Source organism: Grammomys surdaster, unplaced genomic scaffold (genome assembly GCF_004785775.1).
Source record: "Grammomys surdaster isolate TR1022 unplaced genomic scaffold, NIH_TR_1.0 126035, whole genome shotgun sequence".
In the NCBI taxonomy this organism is placed as follows: domain Eukaryota; kingdom Metazoa; phylum Chordata; class Mammalia; order Rodentia; family Muridae; genus Grammomys; species Grammomys surdaster.
The window spans coordinates 5,802,623-5,811,459 of record NW_021620848.1 but is presented as its reverse complement, the minus strand read 5'-3'; positions in this window follow the sequence as shown (position 1 = coordinate 5,811,459).

Sequence of the window (8,837 nt, the reverse complement as noted above, 5' to 3'; positions counted from 1 at the left end):
TTCAAGCAGTGGGTGATTTCCAGAAGGTTTCTCTGTTGGTTTTTAAGGTCCAACACTTCTTAGTAGGGACTGGAGAGATGGCTTGGCACTTAAAAGCACTTGCTGGCCTTTCAACGGAGCTGAGTTCAGTTCCTAGCTCCAATATTTGAGGCAGGTCACCAGTGCCTTTAACTCTAGCTCCAAAGGGATCTGTTACCCTCTTCTGGCTTCCATGACTACTCACAGGTACTTGTACATATAGTCACACAAACACACACATAAATACAATAGAAAATACAATCTATCATAGATAGATAGATAGATAGATAGATAGATAGATAGATAGATAGATAGATAGATAGCTTTCTATAAATGCTCAACCAACCCATCCCTAAACAATAACAAAACCACATATAATTTCAGTGAGGGAAATGGATATTGAAACCTTAGAAGTTCTTCCATAGTTTGTCCTTCAAATGTCAGTGCGGGTGACCTATTTAAATAAGACCTAGGGCTGAGGGGACAGCTCAGTCAGCACAGTGCTTTGCTCTGCAAGCTGGAGATTCCATGTTAAAATGCCAGACATGGTGGCCTGCACTTATTTTGCATTTTCGGTTATTTGTTTTAGGTTTTAGTTTTAGGCTTTTAGGATTTTTTTTTATGTACATTGGTGATTTGATTGCATGTATGTCTGTGTGGGGGTACCAGATCCCCCTGGAACAGGAGTTACAGACTACAGACAGTTATGAGCTGCCATGTGGGTATTGGAATGAACCTAGGTCCTCTGGAAGAGCAGCCAGTGCTTGTAACCTCTGAGCCATCTCTCCAGCCCCAGGGTTTTAGTTGTTTTTTGAGACTGGGTCTGTTATGCAGCTCTCACTGTTCTGGAACTCATTCTGTAGACCAGGATGGCCTTGAAATTCACAGCGATCCACTGCCTCTGCCTCTAGAGTGCTGGGATTAAAGGTTTATGCCACCATCCCAGGCCTGGACACATGTCCTTGTGATCCCACTGCTGAGGAGTTAAGACAAGATGATCCATGGGTCTTGCTGGCTAGCCTAATTGGTGAGCTCTAAGCCAACGAGAGACCTTATCTCAAAGGAAGTGAATGATGTTCCCAAGGTTGACATCCAAGGTTGCCTTCTGGCCTCTATACACACACACACACACACACACACACATCTGTGTGTATACCTGCACATTCACACATTCACAGAACACACACATGCATACATACATAAAAATAAAATAGAAACCCAAATGTCTTCCTTATTTAAATTTCCAAAAGGAATCACCCAGGTGATTAGATCTAATCTGAGAAAATGATCAGAATCCCAATTACCTCTAACAGGTCAGCTAAAAGGCAAAATGTGTCACATGACATTCCTTTTGAGAATATTTCCACCTATCCTTTCACAATTTCATACTATATACAACGCATCGTGATCATATTCCTACCTCTGCTCCTCTTGGACATCTGCAAATGTCCACACACATCTGCTCCTCTACCTTCTACCTTCATGTCCCTGTCATCCCCTCCCCCAGCTAGGGCTGGATCCTCAGGAGCCCCACCCCATCTAAACCAGAACCATTGGCTTAATGTTGTGTGTGCATAAAACCATAGCTGCTGTGAGTTCATGAGTACAATGGCCAGCCCTGTTACAACCAGAGGACAGCATTTCACAGTGCCCTCCCCTGTCCTTCAGGTCTTACATGGCTTTCCACCCTTCCACAGTATTCCTTGAACCTTGTAGAAGTTGATAGATATGTCTCCTGTGGGGCCGAACACTCAACAGTCACATACTCTCTGCACTTTGACTATTTATGAATCTCTGCATCGACTGCTGCTCACTACTAAAGGAAGTTTCTCTAACCAAGGCTGATAGCAACACTAATCCACAGACTTCAGCATAAATATTTAGAAGGCAGTTTGACAAACATGTCTGGTTATCAAGATAATAGGTTCCCCTCCCCAGAGCCTATGACCCCCTGAATCATGGCTTTGGACCAGGTGTACAGTATAAGATGTGGTTCAAATACAATCAGAAAACAGTTGGTTACCTTTGTAACAGTCTTGTCACTATTGCTTCAGTAGGTGCATCTTGCCTGGCAGGTTGGTATGTGTGATGGTTTATAGATGCTTGGCCCAGGGAGTGGCACTATTAGGAGGTGTGGCCCTGTTGGAGTACATGTGTCACTGTGGGTGTGGGCTTTAAGACCCTCATCCTAGCTGCTTGGAAGCCAGTATTCTGATAGCAGCCTTCAGATGAAGATGTAGAACTCTCAGCTTCACCTGTATCATGCCTGTGTGGATGCTGCCATGCTCCCACCTTGATGATACTGAACTGAGTCTCTGAACCTGTAAGCCAGACCCAACTAAATGTTGTTTTTATAAGGGTTGTCTTGGTCATGGTATCTGTTCACAGAAGTAAAACCCTAACCAAGACAGTATGGTAGCATGCAGGGTCCATCACTGTGGAAGTCAAGGGATGACTTTTTCCCACTCCCAGCCTGCGTAACATACCTTTTGGCACTATGAAAGCTAACCATCAGAAAGAAATTTTCTATGTCAATTCCTTTATTTCTCAACATGCTGCAAGCAGAGTATGTTGTGTCTTCAGCAATTGGGTCTTACCGTCTAGTTCTAGTGAGCAACCAAGAGTGAAGGCAATGACTTATATGGGAGAGGGATGCTCTAGGACCTTCCTAATCAATGCTTACATGGGGGTATCCCACATTTGGCACTGAAATTTCCATTTGATAACCCATGTCTTCTGGGGGAAGCACTGTCTATCCATGGTGAGTACTTCCGTCCAGATTTCATTTGTTAAAAAGATGGATATTTTAATTAGCCATAAGACTCCTTCATCTATGCTTAGTTTTGGTTAACTTCTCCCCTCCCCCTCCTCTTACCCATACCCTGGCTCCCAACCTTGCTTAAGCCTTTTAAACCCCAGTACCCTTCTCCAGTCTCAAACCACTTGTGACCTGTAATTCTTGGTATGGAAAAAGAGCCCGGATGCTCACTTCCACCAAGCCTTCCTTCTGTAGGTAAAGAAACAGACGCAGATAGAGAAGCAGCTCGTTAGGACCATGTTCTGAATTAGAGACAGAATGGGCAAAATTCCCCTACCTCAGCCTCCTCTTTGCCTCGTTGCCTGTTACTCTGATATGGTAGGTCAGACACTAAAGAATTTTCCTGAGAGTTCTACTGAGTTCACACCTGGGACCCTCGGATCCTTGGAAGCCACTACAGTAACATACACTGCATGTTCAACAGACAACTGGATAAACAATGTCTTTAAATCAAGCTGTCATATCCTATAATGCCTCCATTCCGGATGGCAAGAGAAAGGAATGCTATTATCATTTTCTTTTAAACATCAACTCTTACCACAAGAGCAACAGAATTGATTAAAATAAGGCTGGAAGAAAGGGCACGCCTGCCTCATTTGCATTCAATCCTCAAATTAAAGGAACACTGGCATGCAATTATATTTCTTATTACCATAGCCTACTCTGACCTTTTATGTATCCTCCCTTCGGTTCACAGATGGCATTTCTCCTGAGACTGCCACGGGGATTTCTGGGCTTTGACAAAAAAAAAAAAAAAGTGAGTTTCCTCTTTTCTTCGGTGATGCTAATCACTAAGTTAACACTGGCCTTCCCTGTGTGTATTCTGCAGAGTGGCACATGTTTCTTGATGATCCAGGCTGCCCTTCTCAGAGGAAGTTTGGATTGTAGAACATACATTCAGCGAATACTTCTCAAGCTCTGCAGTGCCTGAAAAGACACAAGAGCAGGAAACAAATGTCTTTCTGGCTTATGAGCAGGTTTATGAGCTACGTGCAAGGTTTTCCTGAACAGAAGAAAGATGCTGTTCCACAGAGGGGCCATGGCTTGGGACTCCTGAAAAGATGGTCCCCTAAGAAGAGCTGGAGATACTTTGGGCAGAGGCTGTAGTGAGTAGACGTTCACAGATGGATGTTGGGATGCAGTGGTGAGGCTGAGGCAGATGACTCCTAGTTTCTACTCTGCGGACACTCTCAGCCTCACCCTGCATCCTGCAGATTCTGAAGACATCCATGGCAGGACATGTCTCTGTCAGAAGAAAAGCACACGTCAATAGGCTGCATGGGCATTTGCATACCTGCCTTTCATACACAAAGCCATGCTTCTGTCAGAGCTGTTTGTTCATGCCTCGGGGCTGTGGTCCTGCTCTTCCCTTAGACTGGGATGGTTTTCTACCAGCTCTTTCTCAAATACTGTTTCTTCAAGCAGCTCCTCACCACCACCAAACTGCCCACTTGATCCTCACACTGTCCCTGTGTAGCTCCTTCTCAGCAGCTCTCATACCCTCAGGCCATCTTGTTTCCATGTTTACCTGTATGCTGCCTCCAGTACAGAAGATCGGTCCCTGTCTGTCTTGTTTGTTGTCTATGACTACATGGCAACCAGCAAAGTGTAAAACAATGATTTGGTGAAATTATAAATATATTCCCAGAGTTCTATTGCAACTCTAGTGCCTTCCTCCCATTGAAGAGAGAGGAAAATGCATTCATATATTTACAAATATAAATAAGCAAGCATGGTACCATTTAATCACTGTATGTATGTCTAAGTCATATGCTAAACCAAGTAAAGCTGAATCTCATGGGGTAGACAAAAATATCAATATCCCTAAAAGGGGTGTTTTATAGAAGACAGAAACACAGCAAGGAGAGGTTAGAAATGGGCCAGACTCTCATAGCATGTGGGATGCTTTCAGGAACCTTTGAAGGTTTTGGAACAGCATAGCAGGGTAGGGGTGGGGTGTGGAGTGAAATGGATGCACATTAAAAGTACATCTCAGGCTTGAAGCCCGATGGGCCCAAAGATCAAGAGCATGGCCACTAGAACCAGAAATCCAGTATTGCTTCCCAAATCTACCACTTCACGTGCGTGAGGCACATTTCACATATTTGCAAATATCAATAACTTTTTTAAACGTTCACCTAGTCTAGCCTGGCCTTGAACTTGCTATGCATCTGAAGATGACCTTGATCATCTGTAATTATATTTCCTGTCTCCAACCCCTAAGCTCTGGGATTACAGGTGTATGGTGGATTGAATGAGAAATGTTCCTTCCCCACAGGCTCAGGCATTTGAAGACCTGAGCCCTAGTTGGTGGTGCTGTTTGGAAAGGTTATGAGGAGGTGCAGTCCTGCTGGGAGAAGTATGTCACTGGGGGCGGGCTCTAAGAGTTTAAATCCTTCCAGTTCACTCACTACGTGAACTGCGTGTGATGAGAACATGATCTCTCAGATTCCTGCTCCAGTTTCTTGCTATGCTTCTCCACCACAATGGATTTTCACCCCTCTGGAACCGTAAGTCTAATGGCATCTTTCTCCTCTAAGCTTCCCTGGTCATGGTGCTTCATAACAGCAATGGAGAAGTAACCAGTATAGAAATTGGTACCACAGAGCGGGCTGTTGCTGAAGACTCTGACTACATTGTTTGTTGGAGGAATATAAAGTATGCTGGAACTTTGGACCAGAAAAGTGGCTGGATGCTGTAAGCATAATTTACCAGACTATGATGATAGTAGGGTCCTAGCTCTAGAGGCCTGGCTCAAGAGGTTTCAGAAAGAAGGAAGGACTTTAACAGCAGCTGGGCTAGAGAGCATTCCTCTGACAGTTTGACAAAGAATCGTCCATCTTCTGCCCTTGTTCTTAGAACTTGCCTGAGGCTAAATTAAAAAAAAAACCACAATGGACTAATTTCTTTGGTGTAGAAAACTTCAACATTGTACGATGTCGAGCCTGTGGTGTGGTTATTACTGGCACTTCTTCCTCCTCCTCCTCTTCCTCCTCCTCTTCCTCCTCCTGCCAAAATGCCTCCACTTGCTGATGTGCCCCCTCACCAGGATGCACCCCTACCCCTCTGAAACTGTAAGCCCAAGTAACAGGTTCCTTCTATGAGCTGCCTTGGCCATGGTGTTTTATTATAACAGTAGTAAAGTAACTAATGAAGGCATATGCCAACAAACCTAGCTTTTCATTATTACCAAACAAAGTGACATGGGACTTACATTACAAATGCCTACAACCCATAAGAACATCACAACTTCAAACTAAAATTTTCCCAGGTGGTAGAAGCAAATTTGTTGTTTAGTTTTTTTGTTTTTGTTTGTTTTTAATTGACATTGTGTTTTGAAACAAGTTCTCACTCTGCAGCTCAGATTTCACTTGAAACTTGCAGTGATTTTCCTGCCTTAGCTTTCCCTATCCTGGGATTACAGGCATGAGCCACCAGACTCAGCTATATAAGCAGCCTTTTAAAGCAGCCTGTTTCGTGGCCTAAGAATACAACCTTCATCACACTCAAAGGATTTCACCCTGTAAGGAAACGATTTAATGTGAATAAGTTAAGCACATTTCTAAATGGAAGGAATTTGTTTGGTAGGAGATGGTCTTTGGAAAGATAAATGTGGTGGCCAGTTAGTCATTTTCCTAGATGTCTATCATGCAGTGGGCATCAGGACAGGCATTTAGCCCTTGTAGTTTGGGATAAGGGGAGATCCCTGGTGTATACCCAGTGATATAACACTAGTGTTACATGTTCACACTGTTAGGATGATGCTGCCATTTGTTAACAGTAGGCTACATTTTGTGTGTAATTCACCAAGTACTTATGGCCACACCAGACAGTAGGTACCATCTCTGTGCATGCTCCTCCCTCCTTATTTACATGTGAAGAGACTGAGGTACAGTAATGCTAAGAGCCTTGCATAGGGTCACACAGCTCCTGAGTGTATTCCCAAACAACGGAATTCCAGAGCTCTGGCCCTCAGCTATCATGCTATACACTGTGTCATGGGAACAATGGGGCAGGATGTAGGAAGACATTGCTTCCTGGGGAAGACAGGACTAGTGTCTGCCTTGAGAGATGGCTAGAGGTTCAAGAGGCAGAGGTGGAGGAAGGATAGTTTCCTGGCGAGATAGCAGCCCCATAGACTTAAACGTTGGAAAGCATCTAGAAACGTTGGAAAGCATCTAGGCATCGGCACAGGCCTGTGTTACCCGAGAAGCTAAGACAGGAAGATCACAATGTTCAACGGCAGCCTGAGCATGTTGAGAAAATGTCTCAAACATGAAAAGTCAAACTGGGACTGGGAATGTAACTTAGTGGGAGAGCTTAACTAGCATGCAGGAAGCCCTGGGTTTAACCCCCAGCATAGGAGGAAATGTGGGAATCAATCTGGGATTGGCCTTCTATAGATTTCAGGGTTCATTGTAAGATTAAGATAAACATGGGGAAATGGGCTAGGCTAGGACCAGATTATGGAGTGTCAGAATGCCAGCAAGGGCTCAGGCTTTCCCTAGCAGGCATTTGGGAGCCACTGAAGATTTTGAGCAGCAGAGGCACACACAGCAAATTGGGAGATGGACTAGACCACAGTTTGGAAACTATTTTAATAATCCAGGCAAGGGAAACACAGCAGCCTAGGGTGAGGGCAGAGAGATAGAGAGGAAGCAGCCAACGTGAGATGTGCTACAGAAGAAACTCAACAGGGCTTGGTGTTGGACCATGAGCGGGACAGGAATGAGCGGAAGGAGCCAAAGATGCATCTTGTGTTTTGACACTAGGAGGATGGAGACAAGTGTGGGCTCAGATAGGGAAGACAGGAACGGGCTTGGCAGGGAAAGGGGCAGATATGTTTCCTTTGGGAATGCAAAGAATTCGTCTCACTACCCTCAGGCCAAGACAGTTTCTGTTATTCGAAGTCCTGCTCAGGGACCTTCACTCTAACTGCTTTCAAATTGTTCTGTGACCTTTTACCTACTGCCACTGATACATGCTTTTGTTGTAAGAAATTATTGTCTTTAACTACCTAGACCCTTCTGTCCTAGAAGGGTATGGTGTCATGTGATCCCATCAAGAAGAGCACAGGAAAGCCAAAAGCTTATTCCTTTGTTCAAGGAATTCAAAGCAAGGTGGGGAGGGTGGAAGACACAGCTGCCGTCCAACTTGGGTAAAAGTTAAAACATCCTAGAATTGAATTTGAAGACATTAACAGTTCAGGCTGCACTGCTCTAATTCTACAGAGGTGGATTAGCATTCGAGGAGTGACTGGCATGCCACAGATCACCTGAAGCAAACTACATCAGTCAGATTCTTGTACCCCACTTAATAAGGAGATGACGGTCTGCTTGAAAGCATGTTACAAACCTTAAGTCTCAGTATAGACCCACTGAAGCAGAATTTTCCCTGTGGTGCATGTGCACTGACCTACATTATGGTACAGGCTTTGCTACCTGCTGTATCTGGGTTCAAATCTCAGCTTAGCCACTTACCACTCAGCTAGAATGTGACCTGCTCACTGTTTTCCTCATATACAAAATCAGCCAGAACCTTCCATCTTGGTTTCACATCAGGGGAGCTTTCAAACCCTGTCAGTCAACACCACAGACCAATGAAAACAGTCTGGGGAGTGAGATCCCGGATATCAGATATGAATTACTAATGGTTTTAATGGATGAGTATGGTCATCGGAAGCAGAAAATCTTTCCCCTGTACCCTGTATGTATTTCTCAAGTGGGGAGGGGCTCTCTTCACCTCTCCCTAAGCATTTGTTCTTTCATCTATGAGATGGGCTAGCTGACATCTTTTTTCCTTAAAAACTTTATTTTAAACCATGCATCTGCCACATCTGTGTAAGTGCCCAGTCTGAAGGTATTGGACCCCCTAGGTGTTACAGACGGCTGTGAAGCACCTGACGTGGGTGCTGGCGACCTAACTTGAGTCCTTTGGTAAACATTCTCTCCCCACCCAACAATAAATATCCCTTACAAATAGCTCTGAACACAAAGGAGTG